Raw genomic sequence first — 24,106 nt, forward strand, 5'->3', positions numbered from 1 at the left:
CATACTTGATAATATCACAGATTTTCCCAAAGGAGCACAAATTTTTCCCTCTGTGTGAAAACTAAATCTACAAAAGGGAAAAATTAAGATTTTCAAGAGCCATCTTTGATGCCTTTCTGAGCATACTCATAACATAATTTTTCCAAGGCTGTTCAGTTTGTCATGTCTGTATTCTGTGCAGAGACAAACTGTCAAGGTGAAAATAACTTTTTCAGAGTCATTCATTAAGAATTTAAAAAGACTGCATGTATCCAGCTCTGCCAAGAATGGGCAAAGAAACTGGACAGCTGGTTGCAGCAATGGCAGTTAAAACCTATTGATTTGGAAATCACAGAACTGCTACAATATCAGATTATTTAATAGGAAGAAATCGTGATAAATTGTGGACTTAAAGGTCATCATTCTCTAGGCAATTTTCATGTGGTAAAGAAGGGTGCAAAACAAGTCTGTTCTGTCAAGTGTAGGTGGCTAAAATGCAGCTTCAGATTATGAGTCTGTCAGTGTGGGGATCATGGCAACAGCTTTTTTGTTTTTTTCTTTTTTTTTCTGCTAGAAGATCACAGGCTATCTCCATCTTTGGAGATTTGCAAAGATTACAATGCATTTACAAAGAATCACTTTATCTGGCTTCCCCAGCTGGTGCACTTGAAAGGAGCTGGTCCTTTCCTGTCCAACTGTCTGGGCAAGAGAGCACTGATGAAATACTCAAATCCATCTGGCATGTCTTTGGTGAGGTCCTTTTACAGGAAGTGCATAAATTGTTCCTTCTGTTGTGTGCCTGAATGTCACACCTCAAAATTTCAGTTCTTAGGTGTCATCTAGTTCTTTCTTCATTATATTCTAATTTATCTTAGAATTGGTAGAATTTCACAATTTAAATATATTTTATTGCTATGTCAGGCAGATGATGGATGAGACCTAAAGTAAGGGAAATGTTTTAGAAAAAATAGTTGCTTTCCTCTGATAAGAAAAGACTATTTATGCCTCTTCTATCTTGTTTTATTTTACCTGTTTTTCTTATATATTCTAGTTCACTCTATCAAACACTATTTCTAAAGAAATAGTCAAGGTTTTTATAATTTTAGTCTTTATCTGGCAGGCTTTCTTTGTATGTTTCTCACTTAGAGACATTGAATGTTCTGAATTCTATCACCTCTGACTTCATATGCACAGTGCTGATTTTTGTCTTCTAAGAAATCTGGAATGGGATGAAATTTTTGCTTAAAGAGAATACATTAAGCCTCTTAGATTTTGTGGCTATTGAAGTTCCAGCTTTCTTATCTAAATAGGCTTTAACCTGCACCAAATTTCATGACTTTGACTGCCCTGCAGGGACTAGGCTCTGTAACTTCTTTTAGTCTGTTTGTTCTGTCATGCCTCTATGCCCTTTCTGGAGAAAAAAGGGCATTGTAGTAATTGATAATTTCCATGGACTCTTGTGGTAAGTCAGCATGGAGAAGAGGTGATGTTGTCCATCATTCCATCAAACCACGGGCATATTTTTTCATCTTCTGTTCTCCATCCTGTGTCCCTGCTCTCAATGCACAGTCTGAATTTCCTGATAGCTGGTTCATTGCATGAAAACAACTGTACACAACTGAGGACTTTCATCTCTTGTACTGGGATGATCCCTGGTCTACTCTGGCCTTCCTTTCTGCTACATAATCTCTGGCATGTTTTATGAAAATTTTGGATTCTAAGTTTGTATTTTGAGGAGACAGCGATGTTTCTTTCTGGAGCAATGGGGATGCAAACACATATCTCTTGCTGGCCATGAGACTACTGTTTAAACTTTTGTTGTCAGATATGGCAAATCACAGTTTTAAAAAACGTTTTAAAAGCCAGTTCATAAAGGCCATTTTCATGCTGTGCTTGTAATAGATGTATTTTGCTTTCATTCTGGTCATACCTCACAAGATTCAGTCTCTGCAATATCAGCAGCATGATACTTGAAATTTAATCTGCGTGCCCTGAACTCAGTAGCCTGACAGAATCAGGTAATGTATTACCAATATAAAATAAAATTCTGAAATAAATAAATAGTAACAAAAATAACTTTTAAAAAACTTTTTTCTAATTAGTTTCCTAATTACCATAAATTATTAGCAGGGAAGTGTAAACCACATTTTGAGAAACACTGAAAGGAACTACATTGCAGTTTGTGTAGACTATGCTAATGACTTCCTCAAAAGGAAGTAAAATCTTAGTCTTTGTCAAGGTAGACTGCTCCGTGCCATCTAACTCTCCCACTGGTAAGTGTGTCGAGCCATATTTAATTTGAAATATCTGTGATGCAACATCTCTAGCTGTTTGCTTTTCCCTTGTCCCCAACTGAGGATTTTTGTCAGGTAAAGGGATGTCAAAAGAGTGGAGGATCTCAGGCTGCCCTTCAGCTGTCAAAAGCTGGTATGGCCTTGCAAGAGGTGTACAATAATTGATGCTGTTGACTTTTCTCCCCTCTCTCTGTAGACAGACAGCTACCACCTGGCTTGCCTTAAGGAAACAATCCAACAATCTCAAGCCCTAGAGGACAGTGTTCTGAGGCTTCAGGAAAACATGATCCCCCTGGGAACAAACAGCAAGTAAGCCAGGAGAGGTGGTATTTTTTTCCTGGTGCAATTATGGCTAAAAAGCTCCACGCAGCTTTTCCAGGGGTGAGAATTGTTAGTACTTCCTTTAAAGCTACTATTTTTCAATCTTGATGATATTCTTTTTCTATTATGTGACACTGTTATAAATAGCAGATAAAACTCATCATTTTGTGAAGTGGCAGGTAAACTATTACCTAGTGAAATGCCTGTGAAGTGAGGGAAATAGAGTCAGACCTGATCAGATGATGCTTCTGAGACTTACTCAAAGGGCCAATCATAGTGGCTTTCTGCCTTTAGGTTGATGTGTGTGCCATGCCTGAGAGGTCATCATTTGCCAGATGGGAGGAGCTGGGTGGGTTGTGCAGCTAAAAATACTTGGCAGCAATGAGTCTGTGCAGCTAAAGGATTCTGTTGTGTCTCTGTAGCCGGCTGGGGCGTTGTGACAGGGAGATGGCCTGGAGGATCCTTAGTAATAACCCAGGTCCAGGTGATGGGGAGGTTTGGGCTCTCTGAGGAGGTACTAGGGGGAAATGGGCAGCTTCCTCTAGGTTTTACCTGGATTCTTGTTTTGATAAGTTCACTTTTCCCATGTACCAACATCCTGGTTTTATTCCTGGTATTGGACTTGGACAAATTAAAGTGATGCCTTATATTCCTGAAGTATGTAATAATTTCTGGTTTGCTTTTGGAGAGCCTCCTCAGTGATGACAAAAGGCAAAGACCCTAAATGGTTTTATTGACTTTTCTGAGCTTTAAGAACCTCTACTGCCAGATCAGGTCACATGTCCATTTAAAGTACCTTTTGGCTATTGTCTTTTGAATGCAATAATTGCCATGAAAGGCCCTTACAATGGGGTCTCTATGAAGCTTCTCTAAATGTTTGGGAATTTGCTTCTAATAAACATTACTTTAGCTGAAATGCTTCCAATAAACATTACTTTAGCCCTTTTCTTAGCATTTTTGAAAATGAGTATCTGCTGAGTCATTAAAGTGGTGACCAAAGTAGAGGAAAGTGCCATTTTCAGCACAACTTTGAATTAAAGGAATTAAAATAAAGGTTGAACATTATCAGGAGCTCCTGTGTAGCATAAATAACAGTGATGCTGCTTAATTAAAGCGGTGCTTGGGAATACTGTTTAATCATCACTGTTTTAGCCTGGGATGTGTAATAAGCCAAAGAAGTTAAACCAAAGCAATCTGTTTCTCGATGCAATTTTTTATGAAAACATCTGGGTTTATGCCAGAGAAAATGAGCAGGCTCCACAGCTAACTTGCTGCGCAGCCTCCCTCCCCAGGCATGGCATCAGGAGGTCACTGGTTTGTACAAAACAATAAGGTTTTCAGGAGAAGAACCCAGCTCTTTTGGCAGACATCATGAGCAGTGCAGGGCATTGCTTGGTCACCCCATTCCCCCCAGACCACTGTGGCAGCTTGAGAAGGGCACCAGTGAGGAATCTGCTCTGTTTAGCTGCTCTGGTGCACTGCCCTACTGTACAAGTGATTCCTGATTTCATCCCTTTTAAAGGCTAATTCAGTGATCAGATTTCCCTGGACAGATCCTTGCAGAGGCCTCTCTCTCCTGAACCAGAGGATTCAGGCATGTTCAAGTGTCTGTGCAGCAGGGAATGAGGAAGGTTTGCACTGGGAGATGGGAGGGCTCTGAAGCAAAAGCACTCCCCTGCTTCCCTGCCAGTATTTCCTAGATCTTAACAACTATCCCTGAAGGACTGGATCCTGGAATATGTGGAAGCAGAGCATTGTCTTGTGATTGTAAGAGAGGTTAATGAAAGATAGCAAAGGTCTGACTTGTTGGTTCTGGGTCCCCACTCCTTGAGAATGCAATATCAACTGCCTTTGGTTTAAGTGTTGATGCTTTCTCCTGTTTTTCCTGTTGGGAGATGGGACTAGAAATCCATTCCTCAGGTGGCTTTAAACCTTCCTGCTTCCAGGTCTACTGAAGCTGTGGTAAGGATCACAGGTTGGCAGACGTTGGAAGGGACCTCTGAAAACCATGAAGTCCAAGTCCCCTGCTAAAGCAGGTTCTCCCCCAGCATGGTACACAGGAACACATCCAAGTGGCTTTTGAGTATCACCAGAGGAGTCTCCAAAACTTCTCTGGGCAGCTCTGTCCCACTCCACACAAGGAAGCTTTTCCTCATATTCAAATGAAACTTTCTGCATTTCAGTTTGTGCCCTCATCCTGTGTATTTTTAGTTACTCATTCTTGTGCTGGTATTGTCCTACAGCTGCTGAAAACTGGTGACAGGAGCTCTCCCCTAGATACTTCCTCTAGTAAATTAGAGAGGAAATCACTTAGAAACAATGTTACCTCTGTTTCTGATGGGTCCTGATAATATTACAAACTCTGCTTTCCTCCTAGAGCCAGAATGCAAAAATGAAGAGCACCATTGATTTGATGTGCTAGAGGTGTCAGAAAGTCCTGACACAAACCTCACATCCATGTTAGAAAGAACTAGCTTATGAGACAAGACTGTATGTCTGTTATCTAAAATGGAGCTGATGCCTCCTACCAAAAATAAAAATCTTAAGTGTGGGGGCACAGGCAGAACTCATAAGGTGGTGTGGAGCCTCAATTAGCACATGGGTATGCTGTGTTTTTATTGTCTTTGCCAGGTCAGACTCATGGCTGTCTGGGAAAGGTTGCAGTATTAGATCTACATTTAAAACTGCCTTAATTTTTTAAGTTGTTTACTCACACAACTATTTTTTGTTTACTTCTGTAGCGGCTTTTGTTAATGTGGTACTTCATTATCTAGTGACTGAGTCTGCTGGCTTGTCTTTATTTCATAAAAAAAGAACCATCCTGTCATATTACAATACACTTGAGTACCATTACCTGAATTTGTTTTTTTTACTCTTGCATCTGAAGAACTCAGTGGTCAAATATGTCAATCTTCACTTCCCTCTTAACCATCCTGAATCATTTGGGTATTACATACTATTGCTATAGCCCATTCCCACAGCAATGTTCTTTTGAAGATAATAGGGAAGTCACTTCTGTTGTCTCAAACTCCATTCCCCTAAAGCTGTTTTCTCTCTTTGAACAGTTTCTTTTTGATTTAAGTGCAAGGATGTTCTGTTCACATCACACAGATGCTCTTGTTTCATCAGTGTCATCACAGTGACCTCATAATTTATTTCATGCATAGCAAGACGAAGATCTGAGGGGAAGAGATGTAGCATTAAGTAGGTATTCAATCAGAGATAACTCTGTTATACTTTATTCATCTGATGGTTCTTGAAGAAAGAGTTACTGCCTTTCCTGTGCTGACCCATTTCACATCAGTATTTTGGGTCTACCTGTCCTCCCCTATTTGTGTCACTCATTCTCTTCATCGTTCACTGGCTGATAACCCAAAATATCACCAACATAACCTAAATATTGGCTGCTCTGAATGAGCCCATCTGCATTGCTGAGGAATGTAACTAGTATGATTCTACAAAAGCCTGTGGAGCTAAGGAGAAGTTAACTCCTGGCTTTGCTTGCAAAACTTAGAAGTCTTCTAACATGTTTTCCTGGAATGCAGGACTGGTTTTGCATGTGTGTGTATCTACATAATCTGGGTTGATTTACTTTGAGGTGTTTCTGAAGTTTAACAGGGTGATTGTTAATGTAGCAGGATTTTTTCTTATTTTTGTAGTCTTTAAAATTTTTGTTTAGGTGATGAGCCGTTAGTGATTTGTTCACCTAAAAGAAATTTTTTAATAATTGTGTTAATAACTACTCTGACCATGTTACCATCCATCCTGCACATTTACCTCAAAAAGAGATAATGATTAGCTGTTGAATAAATGTTGCAAACATAAGGCTCTCCATGAGAATGGAGACTGGAGGGTCCCCAGTTTGAAATCAATATCTTTGTATCCAGCTCCAAGTGGACAGTGGAGCTGATGCTGCAAACAGGCTGTCTCTTGATGCGTGATGGTGTCTCACATTGGAAATTAAATACTGGGACAAAGAATGGGACAAAATAGTCTGAGCACTTGCCTTAGACACAGGAAATAGTCAAATCTGAGTCAGTGAATCAACTACACAGAATGGATCTGCTCCAGCAGAGCAAATGTAGACACTTTCCAAAGAACTCCATACTGGTGGTCATAACACCCAGCTGGAGAGAGTTACCTGGTTTAAAACTGATAGTTCAAATTAGGCAGATGAGGTATTTGAATGTGGGCATTTGCAGCCTGAATAAGTCAAACCACTGTTTTGAGGCTTGGAGATTTTTTCATTTAAATTTGAGCTCATAAATAGCTTAAATTCTTTTCTGATTTAATGGGAAGTCTCCCTAAATGGAATGGAAATTAAATCCAGCCAGATAAACTTGATTTCTTCTTATATGGCAATATAAGTTAACCTACTTAACACCTGGATTGAAAATGGCTTTCATGAACTCAGAGGAGCTGATATAATACTGTCTTGATTTTTAATGTAGCAGTTTATTGTTTCTCTCTAAAACTCAATGTAAAATATCATCCACTTGGATAAAAGCTGTATTGAGTGGATAACTACTGAATTTATTTGATTTATTTAGATGAAGTTTTCTCATAAAATGCCTTATGAGCAGGTTGTTATTCCATCAGGGTGATTTGTTCTTTAATTTATTTGACTCAATTTTCTGTTTAGAACTGAATTTTGTTATTGTTGCCAGCAGTTAAGTGATTAACTGATGCAATCAGTTTGATCTAAATGAGCTGCTGTAATTACATAACTCAAAATCTATCACTTTATATATCTTGACTGCAGGAGAAGAGCTTTGTTATTAAGAGAAAAAGTAGAGGCCATGGGATAAGAAGAAGGATTTTATGTTTAGGAAGCAACAGTAAATGAACAGGATCAGGAAACTTTTCTTGACCTAAGTGGTACCTAAAATGCCAGTCCCAGACACAATAACCTGGTTTTATATCTGTTGTGAGTTCAGGTGTGAAATGAAATCTCCTTTTGCAAATGACTTATATTGCAGCAGTTTCTCCCTGCCCCAATGGGGCTGTTGCCCTTTTTCCTTGGCCTTGAGCTCTCTGACAGCATCTCCTGTGTTTGCCTGGGGCAGGGCCCCTCATCCCTCATGTGCTGTACTAGCTGCAGCACCTGGGTGTTTAGAAGTTGAGCACTATTATTTATAATTAGAACTTGAGCATGTGCAGTGGGCTGTTTAGCCATAAAAAAATTGTGATAACATTTAAGACAGTAGTTTACTACTCAGCCTCTTTCTTTAGGTGCATAGAATACAGCAGAGGATGGATTACCAGTGGTCATGGACAGTGGTAAATGTTAATTTGTTGAATTAGTTTGGTGGGGGAAAGATCTCAGAGTTAGAAGGGGAAAAGACCCATTCAGATAATTTTTGGTTACTGCATACTTTTCCTTATATGTGGCAAAGGCATGAGCTCTGCATTTACGGCCACAAGGTTACAATAATTCATAAGCAGAAATCCTCTCTGTGCTTTCTTGCAAATTTGCAAGCTGTTTTACCTTTTAGAATGCAAAGCAGCAGTTTCTCCTTTATTTTGTGGTACTTCACTGTGATTTGAGTCCTAACAGATGGACTTGGATGTTCAGTTCCTGAGTTTTATTGTGAGCCTTCATGAACTGAGCAAAGCAAACAGAGTGAATCACAGAATGGTTTGGGTTGGAAGGGACCTCCAAAAGATCATCTGGTTGAAGCCCCTGCTATGGATAGCAGGGACGCTTTCCATTAGATCAGGTTCTCAAAATATTGTGAATACTTCCAAATATGGGGCATTCACAACTTCTCTGGCAAACATCCCATTCAGGTGCCCCACTAAGCTAATACATCCTCATTACCACCACCATCCCTTCCCATCCTTGCTACAGCACACAGATATCAGTCCCTTAGTATACAGAAAACCCCTTTAAAATGTCTGTAAAATGTCTGTAAAATGTCCACAAATAATTACAGAATGTCAGTAAATTCTCCCTGGAGCCTTTGGCGTTTTTGATTTCAGAATTTCTGTCATATTTAGTGACTTGAACTGTACAAAGTAGGGGAATAAGGGTTTTGCCAGGGTTCTGCAGTGTCTTTGCCATGTCTGGCTTATCCCAACCTTCTGGGGGTATATCTATATGATATATGATATATGATTTAGGAAGGGAGTAAGCTCTGGCTGCCCAAGAAAATGGGTGTCTGCAGCATCCTAAATCCTTGTGTTCTCTGAAAGGGCAGTTGAGGCAGAACTCTGGTTCAGCTGCAGAGAGATTAACATCTATGGAAACAGCAGGTGTTTTTTCACAGGCTGGGGAACAACTATTTAAAACAAGGCAGGTAATTGCATAAGAGCTAAGGTCAGAAGGAGAATTGAATTCTCTGCACAGCTCTTTAGTGGTGGATTAATTTGCATTTGTACAATGGGCTGGATAATCTGCTTTTTACTGGGGAATGGTTTCAATTTCAGTTTGGGATTTTTTTTTTTTTTTTTTTTTTTTAAGGCTGAAGCTATATTCATTCTGAATATCTCTTGACATATAGAAAATCACTAATAGCAAAGGTGAACTGAATGGCTTTCCATGGAGTGTGAGCAATATGATTCTTATTTAGTCTCCAAAATTCATCACTGATTTTCTGTTCTAAAAAAGAAAGTTCTGGTTCTTCAGTTTATTCATCCACCTATTAAATTGAGATGTTTGTAATGAAAAAATTTCAAAGTTCCATATAGCTCTTAACAGAATTACATTTCCTTATGTTTTGTATGATGGGGAGTCCAGTGTTACAGAATAATATTTATTTTGCTGAGTTTCTAGTGCTTTTGTGATTTATATTTTGGGTTTTTTTATGATCACTTGCTATTACAAATGAACACTCTAAAGCTTCAACTTTGTTCTCTGAAAGCTGAAAGTGCTCTGAAAAATCTAGCTGGCCAAGGTTTACTGAAACACTACCACTTTGTTACTCATTTTCAAATACAGAGGAAAAACATGCTGGCACATGTATTTTACCTGGTCAGGTCTCATATACTCTGTTCAGTTGAATGAGAGAAGAAGAATAAAAAGTAATTTATTTTTTCTTAATTTAATTCTTCTGAAAATGCAGAACAGTGATTAATGGACCACCTGAAAATTTAGAATAATAAGTTTATGTAAAGAAGTTAGTTTGGGGTTTTTTTCCTATTGAATGGTAGGAAAAAAGGAGAGGAAAAAAACCTAAAAGAACTATTTAATGGAACATTTAAACATATGCTCACCATATACATTTTGAAAGATAATTTATGATCTAAATTTCAGAGTGAAATAAGCAACATGGACCATGGAATTCAAGCTAAAGGATCTTGTTATGTTTGATCATTGTTTGGAAAATAAAAATTCTGTTTCCTCTGTTTTATGCCATACTTTTCCAGTGGTATTTACAGCCTATTTAACACTAGAGCAAGGGTTATCACTTCTTTGTTAGGTCTTCGTTTCTGTCTTCAAACTTCTCTTTAAAATGCAGTTCCCCAAAACATGTCTCTAATGTTCCCTCAACAGTTTCTCTGCTCCAAATACCTGAGAGAAGATATTCTTCACTTTCTAGCTGACTGCTCTGTATGAAAGGCTCATGTGTTTTTGATAGATACATATATATGGGTGCATACAAATATATACATATATATTCAGATGTACTTTGGCACTGAACAAATGACCATGGAGACTGAAGCAAACAAAAGAATTTTGTTGGTATAAAACCAAATAAATGAGACATGAGCATAAAGGCTGTAACAAATAAGGCACAGCAAAAATCCAGGAATACAGAACTCCAAAAGGGTACAGACAGGATACTGTAGGAAGCTGCAACCCTTTTATAGTGCCTGGGAGATGTTGTATTTACAATTCAAGCTCTTCCTGTGCAAGCATAGGAAGCTGTGGCTGGTGGCATGGCCAGCCTTTAGACCTTGGGCCATGGCCAAGGGTGAGCCTGCTGGGAACATGTGGATGTGGCTTTTGTGGCTGAACTGACAAACGAGGGTGCCAAAAGTCTTTGCAGAGCACATCCCCACCTGCTCGTGGAGCTGCCTGCTGAAGTGGATCAGGGGGTGTGGTTCCTCTCCAGGAGAAGCCCCTGACACAGCTGTGTGTGCACAGGGCTGGTGCTAGATGCATAATGTGTGTGAATTTGCAATGTATCATTTAGTGACACATCAATTATTTGGGTCTTTTTTTGCCTCTGTACCAGAGCCTGTGGGTGCTGGAAGCTGTGTTTGCTGCCTGTGTGTTTGGAGGGAGGCTGTGGCAAAGGAGTGCTGGAGGGTGAGTGTTGTTGTCTCCCAGCTGCAGCAGAGCAGATGCAGGTGCCAGGCAGCTGCACAAGTGTCACAGCTCTGTGCTGCCTGTGCCTGCCTCTGGGGTCAGTGTCTCTGAGGGGATAAATCCAGGTTCCCTGGGCTATTCTCTGCCTGGAGGCTGAACTCCAGGGTTCCCTGAGCGCTGTGAGAAGCAGGGACAGAAGAAGCTGGTATCACAGATGGGATCACAATCCAGATCTGTGGTTTTTTTTTTTTTTTTTCAAATTTATTCAGAGGCATAATTCCTCATTTCCTTGCCTTACATGGTCTCTAAATGAGAGAGTGGAAAGTGTATTGTCTCTTTCATAAGCTCAGGTTGGAAGAAACATCCATGACATACAAACAATAGTACTTCAAAGGAGGGGCTTAACAAATGCCTACTGGGTTGCTCTCCATGGATGCAGGAGGAGACGGCATAATGGGCTTTTTAAATTATGAAAGGTGTGTTTGCAATTGGGCAACTGCCAATTATTTAAAAGATGAAAAGCAGGCATATTAATAAAACTGAAACTTGGAAAAAAGACAACAGGGGAATTGAGATTTAAAGAGATTTTGGCTTTCTCTGTTCAATAACGTATTGCTGATTGGTTGGGCTTTGTACGCTGATACAGGTGCAGGAACAACAGGATCATGGTTCTTTTGCTTAATAAGTGGATGCAAGCAAAGCAGCCTCAGATCCTTTTTGCAGATAACAGCACTAAAATTTTGGGTATGATGAACATAAAGGCTTAGAAATTTAGTTACAGGTGGCTGGGAGTAATTTAAAACACCTATCCCTATGGCACTTACAGCATTATGCCAAATTTATGTGGACAAATCCTCAGGGATTGTAAACCATCAGATTTAGATAATAGCTTTACAAGCATGCACTGTGCAGAGTGTCTGCCAGGGTACAATGAACAGGGAGCTTGTGAGACTGAATCAGAGAAAACACAATTGTTTCAAAGGAAGATTTCTGATAATTTGTTCATCTTAGACCTGTTTTTAAAATGAGGAAAAAAAATTACCATCTTTGAGATTTTTGAGTCTGGTTTTGTAAAGTAAAGTGGGTATTTAGGAAACCAGTTCTCAAGGTCTCATGTGTGGCATAGAACAAAGCTGGAGTTAATAAAACAAACTATATGGGAAATCATGTGGTGGCTGGATTGAATCTCTCCCTGTCATGGTTCTTCTGTCACATAAAATATGTATGTGTGCAGTTTTCAGGAAGGATATTGGTTATAAATATTTAGTTGGGTTATGGTAGGGAGGGTGCTCCTGTCTTAGTGCTACTCTGAGGAATAAGCAGGTCCATTAGGAAGGCACCAGCCAACCTCACCGTGTTTGTAGCCAGAGGGTAAAATTAATCCTTGTGTAGAAGGTTGGCATAAAGGTCTCGGTGGTATTAACAGCCATGGGAGAAGGAGAAGAGCAATAAACTAGTTTGGCAGAAATCCTCTGCTTTCCTGGAAGGACTCAAGAGGGAAATACATACCTTCATGCTAGATAGCAGGCTGAACACTTGAGTCTGTTGGAAAGCTAAATCAATAAATATTTGTAACTCACTGCCCAAACACTGAACAGCTCTGTGGGTACTTTAAGCCTGTTCTTCAGATAAATTGCTCTGGGAAGATGACTGTGCTATAACTGACTTGGGACATTATTTATCTAAGGGCTCCTGGCAGGACTTAGAATCTTATGTTGTGAGAGTTGTCTTGTGTTTTTTTTTTCTGGGAAGCAAATATTTTTGTCAGTGAATTTTAATCTCTTGTAGGATCAGCCTGCTTGGAGAAGTTCTGGTGTCATAAGTAAAATGTGACTTTACGGCTCCTTTAGTGACTTGTTTTATTCCCATCAGGCTGGGATGCCTTTCCAGCACATTCCTGGCTGGCTGCAGGAGTAGTGCAGAGAGGAAGAGCATGGGACTGTGAGGAAGGCTGTTCTTGATGAACCTTAAGGTCCATTTGGACAACCAGGCAATCTCAGAAAGCCAGGGAAGAAGGGTAAACTTGCTAATATCCTGGAGCACTTTGCCAGTATCCAGTAAAGTTCAGGTGTTGGGGAGGATGAATAAATATAATTGCCTGGCAAAAGACTCACAATAGCACAGCCAGGATGAAAACAATCCCCCCTACTGGTTGGACAATGCCCTTACCTACAGATAGGTCCAAAAGTCAAATGGACTGTTCTATCTCACCCCCCAAAATGTATGGTTCATCCCACACCTGTAACCCTCCCCTGAAACATCAGGTGTCTGTGACCCCATTGGCCCAAGTCTTGTTCCAGCCCACCTTGAAGCCCCCTGATAAGGAGTCCCTGAGGATCCAGACACTCTCTTGGAAGTCCCCCCCTCTAGGAACTTCCACCCTCTCCTGGAGCACCCTCTTGTCTCCCTCTACCCCTTGTCTCTCCCCTCAGGCCTTGCCACGTGCTGTGTCTGGCAGCTCAAACAAGACCTTTCACCATCCCTAATAAACCTTATATCCTGAGAGCAGCCTTCAGAGAGCTCTCGTCTCCATTCATCCAAACCATCCTGGAGTCCAGCATCCCTGCATTCAGGAACTTCTGGAGGGGGTTTATTTCTGTTTGCACCAAAATCTGGTTTTAATTATCTTCAGGTTTAAATTGGTTTTGCATAAATTTGCCCAGAGCCATTTTGAAACACAAGTCTTCATAATCACAAAGTTCTATGATGAAGTCCTGCAGTATAACAACCTCTTGGGTGAAAAAACTCTGTTTAGTTTCCTCCCAATCCCTGTATGTTCAGACTTCCTGGAGCCATCTCTACATCAGTGTGTGGGAGGGACACAGGCAGGTTGCCTCCACGCAACCCAGTAAAGCATGTCAAGGAGACAAAATTATTCTTGGGAGCAAGAAGCTCTACAGACATTCAAATTAATTTGCTAGAGGTCTGTTTTCTCTGCTTTACCTTCAGCCTGTTAGGATCTAGTCAGAAAGCAATTGCACACTTACTCTTGCTGCCCTTTTTGGGAGCAAGTGCAGCAATGCAAAGATATTTCTGGTGTCTCTTTTCAGCTGTGAAGGTTTTGAGGTAAAGTAGTAACTCAAATTCATCCTCAGTAAAGGCAGAGTTTTATCTATTGAAGTCAAGGAAAGCTTTTTTGGGCTCTTCAACAAAACATGGTCTTGAACTCTCTGTCCTCTTAGAGAACAGGATAACAAAGCATAAGTCCAAGGATGAGTTGGATTCTTGGCGTCATTTTATTCTTACACTGTGTTGTTACTCCTGGATTTTACAAAATATGTTTTCGGAAGGGTCATGAGCTGAATAATGTGATGAATAATTCAATGCATAATTTTCAGTATACTTGGCAGTATTTCCTTCGTATTTTTTCTGGAGCTAATTTTTAGCTGCAAATATCTACAAGCATGAACAGAGTAACACTGACCCCTATAAAAATGAAAACCAGTACAGTCATGCTAAAATTTATCTCCACACAAGTAATACTTTGAAGGGGTTTTTTAAACTGATTTTGAAAATATTTAGCCTGAATGCCACTCTCTGTGAAAGAATGTTTAAATAATGCAATAGAGAAAAAGAAAAGCAATGGCCATAAAAAGAGCAGTTACCCAGTTGGAGGGGTTAAAGTTGTATTATGCCACTAAACCTAGGAAAAGGGAACAAAAAAGCCAGTTTGGCTGAAGTGAGAGTGATCTGCCTTGGGGATCTTGCTATGCCAAACAAGTGGACTGGTGTGTGATCCCTAACCAGGACAGGAGCCGGGGGGTGATGATGATGTAACCTCACTCTGTTCTGGTGTCTTCTCTCCTCATACTCTATTACACAGCAGAATCAGAAATTATGTAGAAATTATGTCCTATCAGCATAATTTTTGATTCTGCTTGGTGACATTGTTGCAGGAAAATGCCTAATAAAGCACAAAGGATTTAATCCAGAGAAATAATCTCCTGATATAGCGGAAATTTTCCTGGTCAACTTTGAACCAAGCTGTTTGTGAAATGCTGCTCTGAAGCTGGGAGTGATTAGAAGTCTGTGATGCCAGCCTGTGTATAAGCAAGCCTGTTGGTATCAGATTGTTCTACACTTGGAAGGAACCTACAGTTATTTTTTTTCCTGTTGCAACCTTTTAGTCTTTTTTTCATCTATGAAAACAGTTTTGTGAACTTTGAGAATAGTCCTCTGTGCATTACAATGTATTTGCTGATGAAATGTTAAATCAAACAGCAGCTTGATAATTTCTAAAGGTCAGAGTTACTGAAGCAAAATACACAATGCATACACCTCTTTTAACTGCTTTTTTATCTTTTTTTTTTTCTTCTTTTTTTTTTTTTTTTGGTAAATTTAAATGGAATCTTGCAGTGTATACACAATGCTGCGTGTAAAATTTGTAAGGAAAACTATAATTTTGTCTTACAGGAATTAATAAGTGTGATGATGTCTGCATCTTCTATTTACAATTCATAGATGATTAAGAAGAAAACTTGAAAAATTTTAACAATATTTCCTTACGGAAAGTCCAAGACAATTAATAATTCACATTTTTCAGTATTTTCTTCATCACTCCGAGGTTCCAGGAGTATGTCTGGGTCAAGTGCTTCAGTGGTTTAAATGAAAGATGAGGTTTGGGAACTGCAATTCTGCAACCAGAGCTGAATGACGCAGCTGCTGCCGACACAGCTGAGGGATTGCTGCTCATGAGGCTCAAAAAGAAATACTCTGCCTGCTACAGCAGTAAAGCTTACTAAACATACCATGTTAGACAAGGAGGAATGTTCTGCAGACATGCTTTATTATCTGGGAATTGGACTGTGATGAACCTTGTGAGTCCTTTCCAAATCAGAATATTCTATGATATTCTGTGATATTTTATGATACTTTACTAGGATTATTCTGTTTTAGTTATATCTGGATGCCTGGCCATAGTTTCTCTTCTGGTTGTAGGTGTAAATGTTTGGAATATTTACAAAAGTTCTAAGTAACAGCAAGCCAGTAGAATTGCATGGGATTTGGCACAGGTGCTTTTGGATATACCTTGTTCTTGTGCATTCAGGATAGAGAATTGCACACTCAAAAGTAAAAAATGACTCAGTAATAACATCAGAGGTGCAAGTGTCCTAAGTATTGCTGCTCCAGGTGACAGACACAAAGCCTGAGAGAGGACCAGAGAAGTTAAAGCTTTATCTCGGCTGCTTAGACAGGCATTCAGCCTTTCAGCATGGAGGCATTGAAGCTACTTCTCCCTGCTGGAGTCCAGGAGTCCTTAGAGTTTTGGTTCATAGGTTCACCACAGTTCATAGTTCATCACATAAGAAACAGGAATGATTATTTATTCTATTCAATGTCTGTTATCTTCTCCCTCATTAATTTTAAGACTGATTTCCTCCATTCATCCATTCTGTGCACATTATATCACATGGAATTTTTTTTCTTCTTCTTTTGTCTTATTTGCTAATATAAGGCAGAGGTGATGGTGTAATTATTTCTGTCAAGGTAATTATTTTAAAACTTAATTTCATAAGAAGCACTTATTAATTTTTTCAACTGCTGCGGATGAAATTAAAGATCTAATCTTTCCTGTACTCAGGAGGGAGAGGATGATTCTAATTTGCATAAGTTTACATTACAATAACAACAACAAAAAAGGACAAAAAAATGCAATTCAATGTAGATTAAGATTTGAAAAGCATTAATTTTTTTTCTTAGAAGGCTGAATTCAGCCTACTGTGGTATAGCATCATTCCCTCTCAAAGGTTACTCAGTTTAACACAAACTGTACATCAGAGTTGAGTCCTGGAAAGTGCCAGATGTCCTCTCTTTCTTCTTCACTCCCATTGCAAGAAGAGCTCAGCACCTGATGGACCTTGATCAAATAGTTTATAATTAAGGGCTTGGATCTCCACCTCACAAGTCATTTACTCATTTGCCTTCTTTGTATTGGTTATCTCTACTTGAAGCAGACATGAGGTTTATATGATATAGAAGAACAAATCTTGACCCATACCTAAAAGAAGGCACATGTTTTTATATTAGCCCCTGACTATGCCATCCCATAAGTCTTTTTCTGAACCCATATTACTTTTTGCATCTATGTCCACAACACCCTTATGCTCTTGATCAAAATAATAAAAAAAAGCCCCATGTGTAAGCCACACACAGGTGGTACCATAAATGACAGAGTTATAGTTTATTAATTTGACAGACTACTATCTAGACAAGGGCCCAAGTCTGTTCTGCAGTGCAAGCCTTTGTTAATAGCAGAACATCAATATGCACATGGCTTTACATGAAGAGTGTTTCAGTAACTGAGGAAAAAGGATGCAAAAGTCATCTGTGAGGATGCTGGTGGAGGCAGTCAGAAGTAAAAATACCATTTGTTTCTGCAGCTGTGAGGTTGCTCAGTCATCAGCACATTTTCATTCTCTGAAAACACAAAAATGATTGCTTTTAAATCTGAGTGCCTCTCTGACTCTTAAACAGAGTGTTCTGCACAAGCTGATGCTATGGATGATGTATGGATGTAGAATGACATGTGATTTGCATGTTTTTAATGTAACTGTGAATGGCAGGAGCAGTTAACAGAAATTAACTGCATGTGTTTTTAAATAGAGAGCTGAAACTTTGGGAAAGCTTTTGCAAAATACTCATATGCTTTACATGCAAAATTCTTTCTGAAATTTATTGACATTTTAATGATTTAAATAATTTCACTTAAAGGAGAATATTGTACAGCAGACTTAGAAACAAAAGCCATTTGTCACCATGCTAAAATTCATTAACTTGGTGGAGTGTTTCAATCGGGAAAACATCAAATTATTGTAATTAGCATTTCTGTGATGTAATCAGACGGGAAAAACCGAGCCTCTGGTTTGCCAATGTTTTTGCATTTTTATTCTCTTCTCCTAGTGGCTGAGACCCTCCAGCTCCTGTGAATGTCCACTGTGACTGAACCTCCCCCCAAATATGTTTTATGCAATAACTTAAAGTTACATAAAGTCAAAAGGATTGCCCAAAGTGCAACAATTCTCCACCAAAATATGTGAGTGGAGATCCACAGCCTCTTGCTGCTGACCACCTTGTGTTTGATGGGGCAGCAAAATGAGCCATGTGAAATACCTTTCCCCCTGCCCTGGTTTCTGCACAATTGCTCTGCTGTAAGCAGTGAAAGGGGGAGGTCATCTGAAAACCAGACCTTGTGGTGTGTGACTGTGGATTAGCAGTTTTCCTTGAGGTATTGTAAAGGAACTGAACCCTGCAGTGCAGGGCAGTGTGGTGGGGTCTGGACTCTCCTCATGCCCAGTGGCTCTGTAACAGAATCTCAGGGTAATGAATAGACATTTTAAACCCATTCACTGCGAAAACATATGGGGTGATTTGCACCATGCAAAATATTTCAATTCAGTTAGCTCCAGATGAAAATTTGTGTGTACTATTAGAGTGTTGCTGAGAGCACGTGGTTTCTCTTGGTGGCAGGGGAACATCTTGCCTTTTGCTATGAACATATATTAGTTAAATGAGGAAGTTATTTCTTGCTTTCTTTTTCAGAGTAGGTTTTGCTGAGCCAAACCATCCTGAAAAGCTGAATAGTGCAAACCACAGCTGCTGTGGATGAAGCCAAAGCACTTCTTTTGTGAAGGAAGCATAGGAGGTTTTAGAAAAATGAGGGCTTCATGTAGCATTTTATTCATGATTATAGCTTGGAGAGAAGAGTAAATGGGGTGGTGCTGATGGTGAAAGGGGAGTAATGCAATTGCAGAATGTTAGCAGACAATTTGGAGACCTTTATTAAGGCTGTGGTATACCCTCCTTCTCAGGAGATAATGCACACACACACCACAGTCTTGATTAGCCTTGATGATATTTTATCTCCTTGGCACCATGCCTAAAGAGGAGCACTGGGAGGGGAGTTGGGATGTGCCTTAATCCCTCAGGAGCCATTTCTGGTTGAACAAGGTGCAGGTCCTGCCCCTCAGCACAGCTCAGCTGGGTGTGCTGTGCCTGTGCTCACCCACATGTTTCTGACCTCATCCAGCTGCCAGGGTGCTGGTGTGGGCTGGGCACTCAGCCTGCCTCCCCAGAGACCCCAGGGCAGAGGCAGGGAGAAGCAGAAGTTAACCCTGCACAGGAGAGTGTGATGTTCACCTTTTTAACATCCAGTCTCCAATGTTAAAATTGTGACATGGAGAAGTCCTCACCTGACATGCACCCAAGAACCCACAGACCACACCTCTCAAGCCTTCTCTCATGGAGGAGGATAAATAGATAAACACAGGTTTAAATTGCAGGAAAGGGATTTTACTGATCTTTGAAAACACCTCAGTGTTCTTGGAGCTGCATGTTTTGTCACACTTGCTAAGATCTCCAGCAGAGGAATGGGTAGGAGTAAGATTAGGGTATTCACAAGGCTCACAGCAGCTTCTGTCAAAATAAATGTTATTTTGTTAACAGAACAAGCTATAATGCCTATGTATTGTATAGAAGCATCACTATATTTTCCTGGCATATTGCAAGAGTTTTGGGAGTAGAAAAGAGTGTAATCATTTAATCACATGTGTGTGAGTTATGATGGATAGGTTTTGTTTTTAAAAAAAAAAAAGCCTAAGTGATTTTTGGATCTAAATTTACTTCTCTAGTGACTTAAGTATTAGAATGATAGAATCATTAGGCTTGGAAAGTACCTCCAAAATCATCCAGTCCAACATTTGAGCAAACACCACATTGTCAACTAAGCCACGACACTCAGTGCCACATCCAGTTGTTCCTTGAGCACATCTGGTAATTCCACCACCTCCCTGGGCAGTCCATTCTAATCCTTAACAACCCTTTCCGTGAGTAAATTCCTCCTGATTTCCTACCTGAACACCCCCTGGTGCTGATTGCTTGGGAGAAGAGGCCAATCCTCACCTTGCTAAAACCTCCTTTTAGGTGGTTGTAGAGAGTGATAAGGTCTCCCTTGAGCCTCCTCTTCCCCAGGCTAAACAAGCCCAGTTCCCTCAGCTGTTCCTCCTATGAATAATTCTCTAGATCCTAAAAAAAAGGTGAGGTTTCACTGAAAATCAGTGGTACATAGGCTTTAAAGTTACTTACATGCATTTAAAACTGTATTCAATGATTTGACAATAAGCAATTTATAGATAAATTATTAATTCTAAGTTAAACAGGATTTCAGGATAATTTTAAGATTATTCTAAAGTGTCTGTAAAACTAATAAGATAGATAAGTTTATAATTGTACCTATAATTTTCTTAATATATTTACATGATTATGAACTTTTTGACACCTGTTTTAGGTTGTTTCCAGTGTTAATAAAACGTTAGATATGATCTGTGTGCTGTCAGAATGACCACTCACCATGAACACTTATGTGTATGTACACACCATTCCATATCACTGACTGATTCCATTTATACTGTTGTGTAAAAAAGCTTCTTTACTTTCTAGAAATGGAATCTGTTCTCATTCTTCACAGGAATGACTGCTTCCCCCTCCTAAAAAAATGGTGGGGGTGGTAACCCAGAGCTTGCTTGGGGTGTGGATATCTGTTAAAGGCATTCCTATAAATCAGGTATGTAAAATATTTTTCACAGCCCTGGTTAATGCTTTAATCATGGGGTCTTTCTCCAGATCTTGTTCAAGCAACAGGAGCACAATTTTGGTCAGCTCCCTGATAATCAGCTCAGGTTGCTGATTTCCCAGGTTTGGACCCTACTCGTTGTTTTACCCTGTGCAGAAATTACCTGGGGAGCAATGCAGAACTTTTCTGCAGAAAACAGAGAAGTTTTGTCCTTACTTCTATAGCACTGTTGTATTTTTCCTCTCCCTACCTTCACCTCATTTGGGAACAGTTACCCAAGTCCAAAAGGGGATTTAACAGATGTAGCTGTAGTAGCAGGGGCCTTGTGGCCAACATTTAGATGCTGCTCTTGCATTTGTGCTGTGACTGCAGACCAGTCAAGGCACAGCCAGTGTGATTGTTAAACCAGGTCTGCTTTGCTTGTGCAGCCCAATTTCATGTAAAAGCAAATGTTCTTTTTTGTTGGAACCCTGGATGCTGAGAATTTTAGACTTTCTGTGTTGTCAGACACTAACTCCCAGGAGAACACTGCATTTGACCTGAGGCCATGGAAAAGGCTTACAAAATTGAATGATGGAACTGGGATTATGGGCGTGTAGTTTGAATAGAAGTGTGTAATACAACATGGTGGAAAACTTAAGAGTTTAAGGTTTTAGAATATAGTAATATATATGAGGCAAGATGGAGGTTTTAGAGTGGAGGTTGGTTCTTCTTCTTTAACTTCTTTTTCACCTTCTTCTTCATGGGTTTGGGTGGTATTGTGTAATTGGATAAAAAGTCTGCATTGGGGGCACGGGTGGTTGGTTATTGTGTTAAAAGTAAAAAATAATTTAGGTGTCATTTCTCAATTGGACAGCTTATCCATAACAGACCTTGTAGAGAGAGAGAGATACATCTCCATTTTTTTCTTGTTAGAGTACTGTACAACTCACAGCCTTTGAGACTGTAATATAAGAACTAATAAACATCTGATTCCGAACAAGAAATACCCTCTGGTGATTTAATCCTAACCTTGGCAGAAAAGAAGCAAAGAATACATTACGTTTCCACTTGCAAAAAGTCATTCTAGAATGTACTTCCAGGACTAAAAGATTGCATGCACTGTTTAGTTACCCAAACCAATGGATAAGCTTCTTCTTAGACTGAAGGAAAACCTTTCTCCTGCTTGATTTTGAGCAAGGAACTGATTTCAGATCTGTCTCTTATGGAAATGTGCCAACCACAAAACTCCTGAGTATGCTGCAATGAGCCTCAGTGTCTTCTGCAGCAGCCCCACACACTGCAACAGGGATGTGAACACAAATCTGCCTCTTCCAAGGTGAGTGCGTCAGGCTTTTGAGCGGATCATTTTCATCCTTGAAATATTTCATGGCAACAGGGGAAGAGATGCTCTAATTTATAAAAGACGAGGGGATATTTAATATGAAATATGAAATATTTGTCTTGTCTTTAATAGCTTCTGGATTAAAATGAGAAGAATTAATATTACAGTATTTGAATATTCCAATAATAGCTCTGTATGTTCTGAACTATTGACCACTTCCATGGAATATTGAAAAGATAATATTTTGTAGACAACAAAGTAGAATTAAAAATGTAATTCTAAATTACATTGTGGGTTTCTAAGTTAGAGGAAGCCAAACTCAATGGCTTTTCAGATGTTTACTTTGTTAATAAGCAGAAAAGGCTTCTAAATGTTTTTCATACCGACTGAAGCATTCAGAGTTCAGCAAGTCCAATGACCACAGGGAGTTATGCTTGTGAACATCTCTTGCATACAAATTAATGACTGCTGAGGAAATTTGACAGTAGTTAATATTTCAGTGGTGTTTTATAAATTTTGTTAGCATTCTGAGAGGAATTAGAAATACAATTAATTTAGCTGTTCTGCTGAAGGGTTAGTTAATCAAAATTAAGTGATGTGAGAGCTGCCCAGCTCTGAAGCCATGCAGCCATTCTCATTAGAGCTTGTTTCTTCCCTCCATCAAGGTGGTTCTGTCTGATGTCTGGCTATCATTTTGGAGATCTATCTGGAAAGCTGGCTTGCAAACATTTTATTTTGACAGCACGTCAACCATTCTTAGGAAGATTTCTCAAAAAACCTTCTTCCACAGAGTTCTAAATAGGTTTAAACTGCTGGATAGAAATTCAAAGGTGGGGAAGAGTGGGAAGGAATAGCTTTAAAAGCGATTGGCAACTGGCAATACTGGAGTGATCGAGTCTGGTTTTGCTGTACAAAACCTGAGATCTTTCTTGTGTACTAATAAATAATTTTTAGCCTATTTATGATGTAAATGAAGGTAAGCTCAAGAGATAAAGTCTTGTCATAAAGTGTGTATGCTTTTATTGTGGTAGAATTCAGGAGCTAGAAACTCTGATAGTTACAGACATAGAAGCTTTTGAAGCCCTTACTGCAAATTATAAACTTCAGTATAACTAACATAGATGATAATGCAGATAAAAATATCTTTATATGAGATAAAGAAAATCAGGAAACCAAAACATATGGAACTATATTGTTAGAGAAGAATCATTGAGGGAAATGTAAGCTTGAGTTTGAGATTACTGAATCACTGTACTTCAGTCCCTGAAAAAAAAACCAACAGGAAGGAGAAACAAATATGTCTAAAACTATGAGTAAATAGCCTGCTCAAGTAGGAAAAGATTATGTGATCTCAGCAAATATCTTGCCAAAAGTGGTGGCACCAACCCCTTAAAATCAAGGCTTGCAAATAGCATCTTGTTGGAACTCAAAGAGGAGATCAAAGGGGAAACAAACTGAAGAGCATGAGCCTGGAGATGAACAAATATAACCAGATGTGGATTTTGGTGTTGAATGGCCTACAAAAAGCCTGCTGGAAAATGGTACCCCCATTAGAGGAAGTGCCATCAGTCATATGAAATGGTTTCTTCACAACAGCCTTTTTTTACCAAAGAGATTGATGATATCCATTCTGCTAGTTGCAGACACAGACTAAAGTCTGCTGGTGAAGAACAGAGGCCATGAGGCAAATATATACATATATACATATTTTTATTCTCCTCTTCATCAAGAATAGATGCTGGATTTTCTATACGGATAGTACCTTTTCCTCATGGAAGTGACAGCTTTATTGTCTAGTATAAAGTGAAAGTGTTTTGAATTTTTGCATTATGCCAGATATGAATCAGCCAATTTTGTGCTTCAAGAAAACCTTGCTTGATATTCACAGCAAATGTTTTAGTACCCAAGTCTTGTATAGTTCTGCTTCCTAAGTTTGGAAAAATCCAATATGCCTGTGTTCCCTTGGCCTCTTGAAAGCACATAAACTTTCCTCATGAGTCTGTTTCTTACTCATGCCAGCAGGTTCATTATACAGTGGAATGAGATCTGTAAGGAGGTTATTGAATTTCACCCTGGCTATTCCAAGCTGCACTCATATGAGGCAGAAGAGTTGAGAGAATATGTAGGTTTGACAATTTCCTTTGTCTTGCAGCTGTGAGACTTTGCCACAGATCGTGCCTGTTGGATGTGCTTGGAGTGTGCTTCCTGCCCTGCCACTTACTGCGATGCTCAATTCACTCTGAACTCCAGGACCTCCTCTGGGTGCTCTTGTACAAGAGCTAGAGCTTCTGTATGTGAAGGACATCTTGGATTTCTAAAAGTGTAACCCTAAGGCAGACAAAAAGACAGAGAAAATGGGACTTCTA

The 24,106-nt window shown here is 39.5% G+C and overlaps 1 long non-coding RNA gene across 1 annotated transcript; it reads left to right on the forward strand.

The window, feature by feature from the left end:
• The first annotated feature begins 2,636 nt into the window (after nt 1–2,636).
• Nucleotides 2,637–21,726, forward strand: LOC110484795 (uncharacterized). The gene is made up of 3 exons (XR_002467818.2): nt 2,637–2,654; nt 20,312–20,407; nt 21,610–21,726. It is a non-coding gene; the product is annotated as an uncharacterized LOC110484795 (long non-coding RNA).
• Nucleotides 21,727–24,106: the final 2,380 nt, after the last annotated feature.

The sequence above is a fragment of the Lonchura striata genome, chromosome 1 (genome assembly GCF_046129695.1).
Source record: "Lonchura striata isolate bLonStr1 chromosome 1, bLonStr1.mat, whole genome shotgun sequence".
Lineage (NCBI taxonomy): Eukaryota > Metazoa > Chordata > Aves > Passeriformes > Estrildidae > Lonchura > Lonchura striata.